Source organism: Cibotium barometz, chromosome 29 (genome assembly GCF_041138505.1).
Source record: "Cibotium barometz isolate CiBa-2024 chromosome 29, ASM4113850v1, whole genome shotgun sequence".
NCBI classification, from domain to species: domain Eukaryota; kingdom Viridiplantae; phylum Streptophyta; class Polypodiopsida; order Cyatheales; family Cibotiaceae; genus Cibotium; species Cibotium barometz.
In genome coordinates, this window is record NC_141074.1 from 2778363 (window position 1) to 2792385 (window position 14023).

At 40.3% G+C, this 14023-nt stretch overlaps 1 pseudogene; it reads right to left on the reverse strand.

Annotated features, from left to right (window-relative positions):
- Positions 1-694: 694 nt before the first annotated feature.
- Positions 695-1435, reverse strand: LOC147621732 (secreted RxLR effector protein 161-like; annotated as a pseudogene).
- Between the last annotated feature and the right edge of the window lie 12588 nt (positions 1436-14023).

Here is a 14023-nt window from a genome sequence, read left to right on the forward strand (position 1 = left end):
ATCATCATGTACACCCTTTGACCAGTAAGCAAGACAGATGGTCTGCTCATTGATGAGTGGTGCATGGTCCACCTGGCTAATTCCCCCCACCGACATTCATCACTGGCACGTGGTAGTGGATACGAGGATCTTTGCCAGTGATACTACAGCTATACTTCATTGACGGGTCTACCTACCGAGAGTGATGGCACACTTATCTTGCCAGCTCACTCACTTGCGGTTTCACATTGACCATTGTACATACTACCTTTTTAGGTTGTCCTCCCTTTATGTTTTTTGTAGACCTCTACTATCATTTTGTATTGTGTGAAGAAGAAGAAGAAGAAGAAGAAGACGTTCAGCCTCCATCTTTGTGTGAAGAAGAAGAAGATTTTCAGGCTCCATCTTTGTGTACTCTCGTGTGTGAGTGTGTGTGTGCTTGCAAGAGCTCAAGCTCTCTCCTCTCTATCTCTTGACAACACAAAGTAGTAGTTCTTAGTGTGCAAGTACAAAGATAAGGTAGCCTTAGAGTGATGCGCATATATACAATGCACAGGGGGAAAAACCTCCTAAAGAGGAAAAAGTGCCCCAATGGTCCTAAGTGTGTTCACACACATCACTAACATAATATCATAACAAATCTCCCTTGGGATTGATGCGGTGAACATGAGCTCGCACTTATGTATTGAGAAGTGTTGGTCTCTATGGACTGAGATCAATCCACAAAAGGGAGTAAGCCCAAAGCTTTGCAAAAAGCTTCAAACTTCTCACGGTGCAAAGCCTTTGTGAACAGATCTGCAAGGTTGTCCTGTGTTGGCACATAAGCCAAGTTGATCTCTCCTGCTGAGAGTCTCTCCCTGACATAGCGATAATGTACCTCAATGTGCTTTGTACGTCGAGCATGAAATACTAGATTTCTTGCAACTGCCAGTGCGCTTTGACTGTTAGTGTAGATGGTGGTGGCAGCATCTTGTCCAACACCCAAATGAGCTGCAAGGCGTCTGAGCCAAACACACTCAATTGTAGCTGTGAAAGCTGCCATGTACTCAGCTTCACAACTAGAAGTGGCCATTGTAGGCTGCTTCTTGCTCAACAATGATATATAAGAGCTACCAAGCATGAATCAAAAATTGCTAGTGGACACGTGTGTGTCATAACAACCAGCCCAACCAGAATCTGAAAAAGCATGCAAATCTGGAACCAATGATCCCCCCTTGGGATAAAACAATCTAAGGTGTGTAGTGCCACTCAAGTAACAAAAGATCCGCTTAACTGCTTACCAATGCTTAGAAACTAGGCAATGCATAAACTTGATTATTTGTGAGACTGCAAACTGAATATTTAGCCTCGTAATGCATAAATAAATAAGACAACCAATTGCCTACTACTACTGATAGAGGGTAACATCAAAGTAGTCTCCAACATCATGAAGACTAAGCTTCAAACCTATTTCCATATAGGAGTAGCAATAGGTTTGCAATCCTCAAGACCAAATTTGCGTAGCAAAGTCTCAATGTACTTTGTTTAACATAAAGCATAACCTCCATCACATTGCTTAAACTGAATGCTCAAATAATGATGTAAGAGGCCCAAATTTGACATCTCAAGAGCTGAATTCAATTCAACCTTAAAATCAACAATATTCATCTTGTTTGGACCATGTCATCAACATAAAGAACAAGTATCAAAAGTACATCATCCACATGCTTGACATACAAAGTGCTTTTTATTGGACTATTACAAAAACCATGTGCAATGAAATATGCATGAATCTTCTCATACCAAGCACGAGGTGCTTGCTTTAAACCATACAATGCTTTCTTTATTTAACCTGCACACTTTGTTCTCTTGCTCTTTCTGAACAAAACCACGAGGCTATGTTACATACACTTTCTCATGCAAGTCAATATTTAGAAACGCAGTCTTAATGTCCAACCGATGTACATTCCAACCATGATGAGCTGCCAATGCACACATGCTACGAAGTCTCTTCATAGTCAATGCCCTTTTCTTGAATGAAACTTATGTCATGGAGGAGAAGCCCTATGTGCACTATATCTACCAAAGCTTTGTGGATGGACCCAGGAAGATTGCTCACAAGAATCCTCTATTTTGGGGCCTGCATTCCCTTTCGCAGCCCAGAGACAGCTTCCATAAAGCTTTTGTGCTCCTCCATCAACAAGCTGAAAGAAATCGAGGAAACCCCCTCAGTGGGCCCAATACACGGCAAAGACAGTGTGAAAATTTGACAAGAAAGGCCACACATGCTCTTCGAATGAGCCCTCTTCGGATGAGATACGTCCACGACCTAGGGAGGAGACTCAGCAAGCAAGTCAAGATGGTAAAAAGGAACCTCTATCCATCAAAGGAAAACAACACAGGCAATAGGATGATATGATTCCTCTCTTGAAATCTCAGAGGTATTTCACGGTATCCTTCAATTGCAAGTGTCAACATGAAGCCAATGAATACTTAGAGAAAATGTCCAAAACTTCTTGTGCAATTAGGCAGAATCACATTTCAGCCAGATGTCACCTTTCAGTCTGAAACCAAGAAAAACTTTGCAAATAGGAAAAACCAAAAAGCCATGTCTCTGCCAGAAATAAAAAAGAACAGACAGAGTCAGGATGCCACATTCAGCCTGAAACCAGAGAAGGCGTTGCTTTGAAAGGAACTCGTCACGTCAAATATTGCCCACATAGTGAGCTCGGCAGTGACGTCAGTAGGAAGAAAAAAGCTTATTGAATCATGCCAGCTATGAAAAAGCTTGTGTCAGCACTATGTTTCCATTCCTTACTTTTTGTTGCACGCGCTGCATCCTTAAAAGCTGTAGGCTTTTTTAGCTCCACCTTTCACCACAAACTGGGGTTTAAACTCTCCAAACAATGGTCTTTCTTCATCATGTGGGCGGGGTGCTCTAACACAAGGGCCCCATATAATTTCTCCCATAGGTCCACAAATTGCTTCACATAAGACTTTAGTGACTTAATCATGGCATTCCAAGTCTTTTCAAAATCATTGACTTTACAAAACTCAACCTTTAAGGACTCTTTTAAAGACTCCACTGTAACTTTTATTGGTGGGTCTATAGCAACCAACTTTATCGTAAAGGGCTATAACCATTTTTGTGCATCCCCTTTGACACATATCTATAAGAGCCTCAAGACCTGTGCAAGATACACTATATGATTGCTTGTACAAGCAATTTCCATCTAGTCTAGGAAAAGTGAGACATCTTCACGTATGTTGCCATGGAGCTTTGGATAATTAAATGTGATAGTAACTTCCTTGTGAGCTGAAAGAACTTGAGCAAGCTCCTTAGTGGGGGCACCAAAAGTTGTTGGGTGGTGATAAAAGAACTAAAAACTTTGCCTCTCTAGCCACTCACCCTCCAACCTTAGAATTGAAGAGACATATAAGGGGTACGAACAACAACCAAACACCAAATACTTAGCGACACATGCCCAAAACAAGAACACCACAAGTAGCATGATAAAAGGCTTAAAACAAGAGGAAAAAGGCTCATGAGCACATCAACATGAGCAAATAGGAGTCAAAGCTTCAAGCACATCAACAAAACCTTTTCTTTGTTCACAAACCCAATCTTGCTTAAAACTTTCCCGACATAAAACCTTCACAAAAAACACATGAATGATTCTTCCTCTAATCAACTTGAGCCTTGACTTTTAGGATTTTCAAGCAACTGCTAACCATAAATAGTCTACAAAGCAAGTTAAGGTACTTAGAGGTTTTGCTTTGTAGCCATCACTCATGACCAAGAAAGAAAATTTCATTCAATCATACAACATGATTGGCCCAAAAAACCCACTATCTAAAGCATAGATAATTCACTTCCCTCCCAAATCTTTTGTTCCAAATATATCTATCACCTCTAATTGCAAAGTTGTACCCACAAATTGTGCAAAACAAGCCTCCTCCTTTGTCTTTAATTCTCCATGAACACGCAAAGCCACACACTTTAAAAACTTTCATAATCACTTATTTGACACTAATAAGCTTTAATTCATACTCTTGTCATTCCAAACATGGAGAAATATGATGAAGACGGGTACAAGACAACACAACATGAGCTTGGGAGAGACCCTTGTACAACCCCCAAGGAGAGAGAGATGGGCTGGTTTTCTAATTCATAAAGCGTCCTCACTTATAAAAATCATAGAATCTTGAGTGATGTGGAACTTTTGATTCCTTTTTTACCAAAACCCCCCAAAATATGTCGGCTCTACTACATTTCTTGCCATTTCTTCACATAAAAAACATCCCTTAAAGGGGGAATTTGATCAAACATACACCAAATGTTACCAAAATTTTCAAGATTCCTTTTGACAGCATAATTAAGCTTTCCAAATAATTTCCCATCACTTTTTATAGGCATCATAGCTAGATTTTATGAGATACACACCACAACATCCTAGATACCATGAAATCTTGTGCATCATACTTTCCATGTGAAATGAACTCTAAACCATATTGCATTTGAATTTGTCCTCCAAACAAAAACCATGTTTACATAAAATTTAGAGCAATACTAGAGAAAGAAAGAAGTCAATTCCAACATCCAACCTCCCGATAAGGTATTGACAAAGGGACACATTGTAGTATGTACACAAGTGGTCAAGGCCAACCACTATGCCGAGGGCATTGGGCATCCGTAACCTTAATCATGCATCCATATATAAATTCCACAAAACTAAGCCAAAAAAGAATCCCAACAATGTTTCAAACGGTTTATGCTCGCTATCACCTTGAGAAGTAGTACAGTCAACAACAAGGAAATGCGTGAGAAATTTTTAACAAATTTATGACAAAAGTGTGATACACCTAGAAACTTTCTAACTTCATTAAAATTTCTAGGTGTAGGCCAATTTTGAACAGTTTGGACCTTTTTAGGGTCTACTCTTGTGCAATGTGCTAAGACAATCCGACCTAAATATTCAATTTTTGTTTGTAAGAATTGGCTTTTATCTAGGTTCACATACAATTCATTTTTTCTCAAGAGGTGAAATATAGTGGATAAGCGTTCTTGGTGCTCTTCTTGAGGGTGACTAAAAACCAATATGTCATCAAAAAACACAATAACAAAGTCTTGATGGTCATTAGAAAATATGTTCATTATGCACGCAAAAGTAGTAGGGACATGACTGAGTCCAAAGGGCATGACATTGAACTCATAGTGTCCTCATTGTGTGCAAAATACATTTTTAAATATGTCAAATGAATCCATGTAGACTTGATGATAGCCCTATTTCAAATCAAGTTTATTGAAAACACTTGCACCTTTACGCTTGTCTAGCTAATCATCCACTCTAGGGACTAGGTAGTGGTTTTTAACAATCTTTTTTGGCCTACCAGAGGCATGGGCATAGTGTTCAATCCACTTTTTTTTCTCTAAAAAAATGCAATGATGGAGTCTTTATATTTATTGGTTTTCGGAAGGATTTGGGTGAGAAGTCCAAGTACTCTGGATTTTTTAAATCAATATGCATTTTTTTGCAATTTTGAAGACATCCCCTTATTTCCTATGACGTGTAGAAGCTAATGATGTCACACCCATTTCAAATGAGTTTTTTCAAGTAGTTTATTTGCCATGTTTTTTGCTCAGACTCGGACTTTGGTAGCAATTTTTGCTCTTGTGCCCACATTGAAGCTTTAAAAGTGATTTTGATGCTATGGCATGTTAGTCCCATGTTGGATGTATCCCCCCATGTGGTTAGTTTGTGAATTGAACCCGCCAATTGGAGTAGATCTAAGATTTTTAATTTTTTGCCACTCAGGCAATCTATGGTCCGTATGCACAACAGTAGTACATTGGGTACATTTGGAGAGCCCAAACGCTCTCCGAATGCACCCAATGCTCAACCATCCCATCCTCCAGATCCTATGTGTATCAAAGCTTGGTGGGAATCCCAATCTGATCGGCTAGAGGATTTGCCTAGAAATTACCTTCCTCGTCTGCGTCGTCGGGCGGTATGCTACGAGAAATTATTGCGGTCGAGTAATGTCCACCATTTATCGTCCCTAGCGGGTCAAATAAACGGAATAAGCATAAGCGAAATATTGAAGCGAATGCCAGAAACAGGTATCCCATTCGTTCGTGGAATCCTATTTCAGAGTGGGCGTGTCCTATTCGCCGAGTGGGCGTGCAAGTTGTTTCGTTGGCGTGAAAAGGCTACCGGCCCGTCTTAGTCCTGATGCTTGCCAGTTCGTTCATTTTCGCTCGTTTTCACGCATGAGAAAGGGAAAAGAATTGATGAATTTAGGACATAAAATTGGAGCCGGCATTCACAATCTCAGAGAGAATCTCCTCATTGGTTGAATTGATATTATTCATGCGTTCCAATATAGAATTCGTCTGATTTGACAAGGCTTGGTTTAAGGTTCGGACGAAATATTATCAATTCCTTCTGATACAGCGGTATTGAACTTATCCAGGTACCATTGAGCATTGGGTGCATTCGGAGAGCGTTTGGGCTCTCCAAATGCACCCAATGCTCAATGGTTGAGCATTGGGTGCATTTGGAGCGTTTGGGCTCTCCAAATGTACCCAATGTACTACCGTTGCGCATACAGACCATATCTATGGTCCGTATGCGCAACGGTAGTACATTGGGTACATTTGGAGAGCCCAGATATGGTCCGTATGCGCAACGGTAGTACATTGGGTACATTTGGAGAGCCAAAACGCTCTCCAAATGCACCCGTTGCTCAACCATTGAGCATTGGGTGCATTCGGAGAGCGTTTGGGCTCTCCAAATGTACCCAATGTACTACCGTTGCGCATACGGACCATATCTGGGCTCTCCAAATGTACCCAATGTACTACCGTTGTGCATACGGACCATATCTATGGTCCGTATGCACAACGGTAGTACAATGGGTACATTTGGAGAGCCGAAACACTCTCCGAATGCACCCAATGCTCAACCATTGAGCATTGGGTGCATTTGGAGAGCCCAAACGCTCTCCGAATGCACCCAATACTCAATGGTTGAGCATTGGGTGCATTCAGAGAGCGTTTGGGCTCTCCAAATGTACCCAATGTACTACCGTTGTGCATACGGACCATAGATTGCCTGAGTGGCAAAAATTAAAAATCTTAGATCTACTCCAATTGGGGGGTTCAATTCACAAACTAACCACATGGGGGGATACATCTAACATGGGACTAACATGCCATAGCATCAAAATCACTTTTAGAGCTTTAATGTGGGCACAAGAGCAAAAATTGCTGCCAAAGTCTGAGTCTGACCAAATAAACTACTTGAAAAAACTCATTTGAAATGGGTGTGACATCATTAGCTTCTACACATCATAGGAAATGAGGGGATGTCTTCAAAATTGCAAAAAAATGCATATTGATAGATACACGTTCGTTTCAGCATATACACTTTGGGATATACACATATGTAGAAAGGAAATGATGTGAAAAACATGGTAGTAATTCAAGGAAAAGGCATCAAGGGCCATTGCAACAAAGGGAGATCCACATCATGCACAATTATATCACTGAAGCCCAAGTTTGAGGCTCAAACTTGGGTTTGGGCCTTGTGTGTTTCACAAGACTCAAGCCCAAGTTTGAGGCTCAAACTTGGGTTTGAGCCTACTCTTCTACAATAGACATTTGGGCCGAAGGATGAGGGGAGGGAGAGGGATTTTTGAGTAATCCCATAAAGCTAAATTGGGTTTATGTAGGTAGGGTTATATATATAATAGTGGTGCATAACTACTATCAAAAGACCGGGACCGGGCTTGGGCTTGGGCTTGTTGGGCTTCGGTTTCGGTGAAGAAACTTGGGCTTGGGGGAAGAAACTGGAACTGCAATAGAAGTTTTACCGCCTTGGGGAAAGAAACCAGAATTGGAACAGAAGTTTAACCGCCCATAAACTCTTGCTTTCTTTGCTCCATCTCCATGGAGGAAGAGAGGAAGGACATAAGCTTTACTGCCCATAAACTCTTGCTTTCTTTGCTCCATCTCCATGGAAGAAGAGAGGGAGGACATAGAGGAACAGAGGGCGTGCATAGAAGAGGATAGGACAGCAAAGAGAGGCCCCGCGTCGTGTTGCTCTATGGAGTTGCTCCATCTCCATAGAAGAAGAGAGGGAGGAGAGAGGAAGAGAGGGAGGAGAGGGCATGGGTAGGAAAAGAGGCCCTGCGTGGGTGGAGCAGCAAAGAGAGGGCATGGGGGGTAGCACAGCAGAGAGGCCAATGAGGGCATGGGTAGAAGAGCGAGCCCACATGGGCAAGGAGAGAGGGAGAGGGAGTACCCTGCTTGCTTCTTCCATGGCTTCCCCCTCAAATTTTGAATTTTGAAATTTGAAATTAAGGGGCCTTTCACACTATACCTTCAAAGGAAGCCCTTTCACACGACGCCCAATAAACACGTCGGCCATTTGAATATGAACAATTATAACAAAATCCTAGCATACGTAGAGCACATACCATTTTTTTTGACATACACAGAGCGCATCTAGATTTCAAGCACACAGAGCACAGAACGCGGGGGTTGGTCTTTGGCATTTAGTGTTGGCCACCAAACTCTTGCCCATAGTATTTGTTTTAGCATCTGATTGCAAGCCATGTGGATCCCTCCTATGGTTATATGTGCTTGGCGCAAGTAATGAGGTTTCTCGAATGGTTCAATGCATAGGCGTAGAACCCCATCTTGCCCCATGTGGTATAATCTTTCTACAAGCATAGTCAAAGATACGGATCCTTGAATCATTGCTTGCTTTTTTGTGATTGGCAATAAAATGTCTAGCCAAACAATTGTCATTAGCAACACATATTGTTCACTCCATTTAGGGATCATCTTGATGTTGAACAAATATGCATCTGGTAAATCATCATGTACACCCTTTGACCAATAAGCAAGATAGATGGTCTGCTCATTGATGAGTGGTGCATGGCCCACTTGGCTAATTCCCCACCGACATTCATCACTGGCATGTGGTAGTGGATACGAGGATCTTTGCCAGTGATACTACAGCTATACTTCATTGACGGGTCTACCTACCGAGAGTGATGGCACACTTATCTTGCCAGCTCACTCACTTGCGGTTTCACATTGACCATTGTACATACTACCTTTTTAGGTTGTCCTCCCTTTATGTTTTTTGTAGACCTCTACTATCATTTTGTATTGTGTGAAGAAGAAGAAGAAGAAGAAGAAGATGTTCAGCCTCCATCTTTGTGTGAAGAAGAAGAAGATTTTCAGGCTCCATCTTTGTGTACTCTCGTGTGTGAGTGTGTGTGTGCGTGCAAGAGCTCAAGCTCTCTCCTCTCTATCTCTTGACAACACAAAGTAGTAGTTCTTAGTGTGCAAGTACAAAGATAAGGTAGCCTTAGAGTGATGCGCATATATACAATGCACGGGGGAAAAAACCTCCTAAAGAGGAAAAAGTGCCCCAATGGTCCTAAGTGTGTTCACACACGTCACTAACATAATATCATAACAAATCTCCCTTGGGATTGATGCGGTGAACATGAGCTCGCACTTATGTATTGAGAAGTGTTGGTCTCTATGGACTGAGATCAATCCACAAAAGGGAGTAAGCCCAAAGCTTTGCAAAAAGCTTCAAACTTCTCACGGTGCAAAGCCTTTGTGAACAGATCTGCAAGGTTGTCCTGTGTTGGCACATAAGCCAAGTTGATCTCTCCTGCTGAGAGTCTCTCCCTGACATAGCGATAATGTACCTCAATGTGCTTTGTACGTCGAGCATGAAATACTAGATTTCTTGCAACTGCCAGTGCGCTTTGACTGTTAGTGTAGATGGTGGTGGCAGCATCTTGTCCAACACCCAAATGAGCTGCAAGGCGTCTGAGCCAAACACACTCAATTATAGCTGTGAAAGCTGCCATGTACTCAGCTTCACAACTAGAAGTGGCCATTGTAGGCTGCTTCTTGCTCAACAATGATATATAAGAGCTACCAAGCATGAATCAAAAATTGCTAGTGGACACGTGTGTGTCATAACAACCAGCCCAACCAAAATCTGAAAAAGCATGCAAATCTGGAACCAATGATCCCCCCTTGGGATAAAACAATCTAAGGTGTGTAGTGCCACTCAAGTAACAAAAGATCCGCTTAACTGCTTACCAATGCTTAGAAACTAGGCAATGCATAAACTTGATTATTTGTGAGACTGCAAACTGAATATTTAGCCTCGTAATGCATAAATAAATAAGACAACCAATTGCCTACTACTACTAGTAGAGGGTAACATCAAAGTAGTCTCCAACATCATGAAGACTAAGCTTCAAACCTATTTCCATATAGGAGTAGCAATAGGTTTGCAATCCTCAAGACCAAGTCTCAATGTACTTTGTTTAACATAAAGCATAACCTCCATCACATTGCTTAAACTGAATGCTCAAATAATGATGTAAGAGGCCCAAATTTGACATCTCAAGAGTTGAATTCAATTCAGCCTTAAAATCAACAATATTCATCTTGTTTGGACCATGTCATCAACATAAAGAACAAGTATCAAAAGTACATCATCCACATGCTTGACATACAAAGTGCTTTCTATTGGACTATTACAAAAACCATGTGCAATGAAATATGCATGAATCTTCTCATACCAAGCACGAGGTGCTTGCTTTAAACCATACAATGCTTTCTTTATTTAACCTGCACACTTTGTTCTCTTGCTCTTTCTGAACAAAACCACGAGGCTGTGTTACATACACTTCCTCATGCAAGTCAATATTTAGAAACGCAGTCTTAATGTCCAACCGATGTACATTCCAACCATGATGAGCTGCCAATGCACACATGCTACGAAGTCTCTTCATAGTCAATGCCCTTTTCTTGAATGAAACTTATGTCATGGAGGAGAAGCCCTATGTGCACTATATCTACCACCAAAGCTTTGTGGATGGACCCAGAAAGAAGGGGTCTATACTTTGCAACCCCCGATTGCTCACAAGAATCCTCTATTTTGGGGCCTGCATTCCCTTTCGCAGCCCAGAGACAGCTTCCATAAAGCTTTTGTACACCTCCATCAACAAGCTGAAAGAAATCGAGGAAACCCCCTCAGTGGGCCCAATACACGGCAAAGACAGTGTGAAAATTTGACAAGAAAGGCCACACATGCTCTTTGAATGAGCCCTTTTCGGATGAGATACGTCCACGACCCAGGGAGGAGACTCAAGCAAGTCAAGATGGTAAAAAGGAACCTCTATCCATCAAAGGAAAACAACACAGGCAATAGGACGATATGATTCCTCTCTTGAAATCTCAGAGGTATTTCACGATACCCTTCAATTGCAAGTGTCAACATGAAGCCAATGAATACTTAGGGAAAATGTCCAAAACTTCTTGTGCAATTAGGCAGAACCACATTTCAGCCAGATGTCACCTTTCAGTTTGAAACCAAGAAAAACTTTGCAAATAGGAAAAACCAAAAAGCCATGTCTCTGCTAGAAATAAAAAAGAACAGACAGAGTCAGGATGCCACATTGAAACCAGAGAAGGCGTTGCTTTGAAAGGGACTCGTCACGTCAAATATTGCCCACATAGTGAGCTCGGCAGTGACGTCAGTAGGAAGAAAAAAGCTTATTGAATCATGCCAGCTGTGAAAAATCTTATGTCAGCACTATGTTTTTAAAATCCCTGCATGTGTAGGAGAGCGCCCGCTATGTGTAAGCAGCAGCACACGCAGCGGTTTTCCCTCGCTCCCATGGCCGGGGACTCGAGCAAGAGCAAGGCACGGGTTATCTACGGTAGCTGGAGGTCAGGAAAAGCATGGCGATGAGCAAACAAAACCAAGATCCATGTCTCAGCCAGACATGAGGAAAAGCTTTGCTGCAAATAGGCAAAGCTCAATGCAGCAGCCATCAAATAGATCCTCAAACATAAGTGCATCCTAAGAACAGCTTGAAAGCCTAGTAGTAGAACATTCTTCACAAAACTGCTAACACATCACCAGAACTAATGGTTACTAATTCACTTACAAGCATCAAGATCTTGAAAGACTAGAACATTCTTCACAAAACTCATCACTAGAACTAATGGTTGTAGCCGAATAAGAACATTGAATGCGAACTTTAAGAGAGCACAAATCAAGAGAACACACCATTTGCCACTCTCAATAGCAAAGACAAACCCCTGGAATTAAGCCAATAACTGTTTTTTGCTAAAACCAGTCCCATATGTACAAATCATGAAATCCAATGGCAGCTCATCATAAACCACCCTATAATCTAGCAATCTGCATGCAAAGGTGGATTACTCACACATATAACAAGCTGCTCGATAGTGTTCCATGTACGATGTACCAACATGTATCAAAATATATACAATGTACCAAAATATATACAATGTGTACACCTTGTAAGATTCCTCCCCCACCCCCTTTTTGATGTCTAGTATCTTTCCCTGTAATCAATCCCTCTTCAGAAATATAAAGACCTTGTTTCTATCTGTTTTAGCCTAGAGAGAGAAGAATATTCTAGAGAGAGAATATTCAGATTTTGAATATTTTTGGATAGAAAAATATCTCTTCTAATTCAGATGAGTTCCCCTGAAACAGAAGTTCAAAAAAGAATTTTCCAATGTGCAATTGGAATTAATTGAAAATAGGTATAAAGAACCTTAGCCTAAGGGTCTAGATTTTCAGAAATCTTTAGACTATGGTCCAATTAAGGTTCCTATGGACCAATAGCATCAATCCATGTGTAGGGAGGAGATAAATCCAACTTGTAAAAAGAAAATACCCAAAAATGAGTAAATGCTCACATGAGGTGAAGAGTTGAAAATGTACAAGGTTTATTAGTAAAAAACTATGTGCAATATTAAAAATATGAGATATTTTGGGTATAATGATTTTATTATGACACATATGTAAGGAAGGGGAGTCCCTTAAATGCTCACATAAGATGAAGAGTTGAAAATGTACAAGGTTTATTAGTAAAAAACTATGAGCAATATTAAAATGATTCCATTATGACACATATGTAAGGAAGGGGAGTTCTTTAAAGGAGGTGCATATTTCACATAAGATGAAGAGTTGAAAATGTACAAGGTTTATTAGTAAAAAACAATGAGCAATATTAAAATGATTCCATTATGACACATATGTAAGGAAGGGGAGTTCTTTAAAGGAGGTGCATATTTCACATAAGATGAAGAGTTGAAAATGTACAAGGTTTATTAGTAAAAAAACTATGAGCAATATTAAAATGATTCCATTATGACACATATGTAAGGAAGGGGAGTTCTTTAAAGGAGGTGCATATTTCACATGCTTGAATGAGTTTTAAACTCATAAAAATTGAGATATTTCATCTCTCCTCTCTCTAGTTCCAAAAAGTTAGCTTAACTGACCTAAAAATGGTCAATTATTGACCAAACTGATTTAGAAAATTCTAGAATCAGTTTGTTTGATTAGGAGCTCAATTTTTCCTATAAATAGAAGCCTCCCCCTTGTTGAAAAATATATAGTGTTTATGCATCGTTACTCTACTCCACCTAAGCCAAGAACTGTGAATTCATTTAATAATTCACTAGTTTTTGGAGCTTCCCTCTTTCTTCAATCCCCATTAGTGGCTCCATCAACATACTTAACCAATTGATTGGTTGGGGGCCTCTACCGTGAACAAAGAATCAAGCAAGTTGTAAGGTAATTAGTGAATATTGATCTTTCTATAATTTCTCAATGTTTCTCTCTTCTCAACCCCTCTCAAGCTTGAGAAGTTTAATTGGTATGGTTTTTTTTAAATGCTATTGAAGTTTGAATAGTAGTGAAGAGTTACATAATGCTATTGAAGTTAATTTTCATTTATGTTTAAATTCTAATGATTTTTATGTAAATTCTCTCCCTCACTCAAGAAATGGTCATACTCATGACCCGTTCTCAATCCAAATCAAGCTTTTCATAAAGCTTTTTCTTAACCCAAGATTAAGCTATGCTTGAGGCCAAATTAATGGCTTTTTTCTATGCTTTTAGTTTATGTATATTAATGATTCAATCCATTATGGATTAATAATCCAATTAGAGATTATTTTAATTATTTCTTT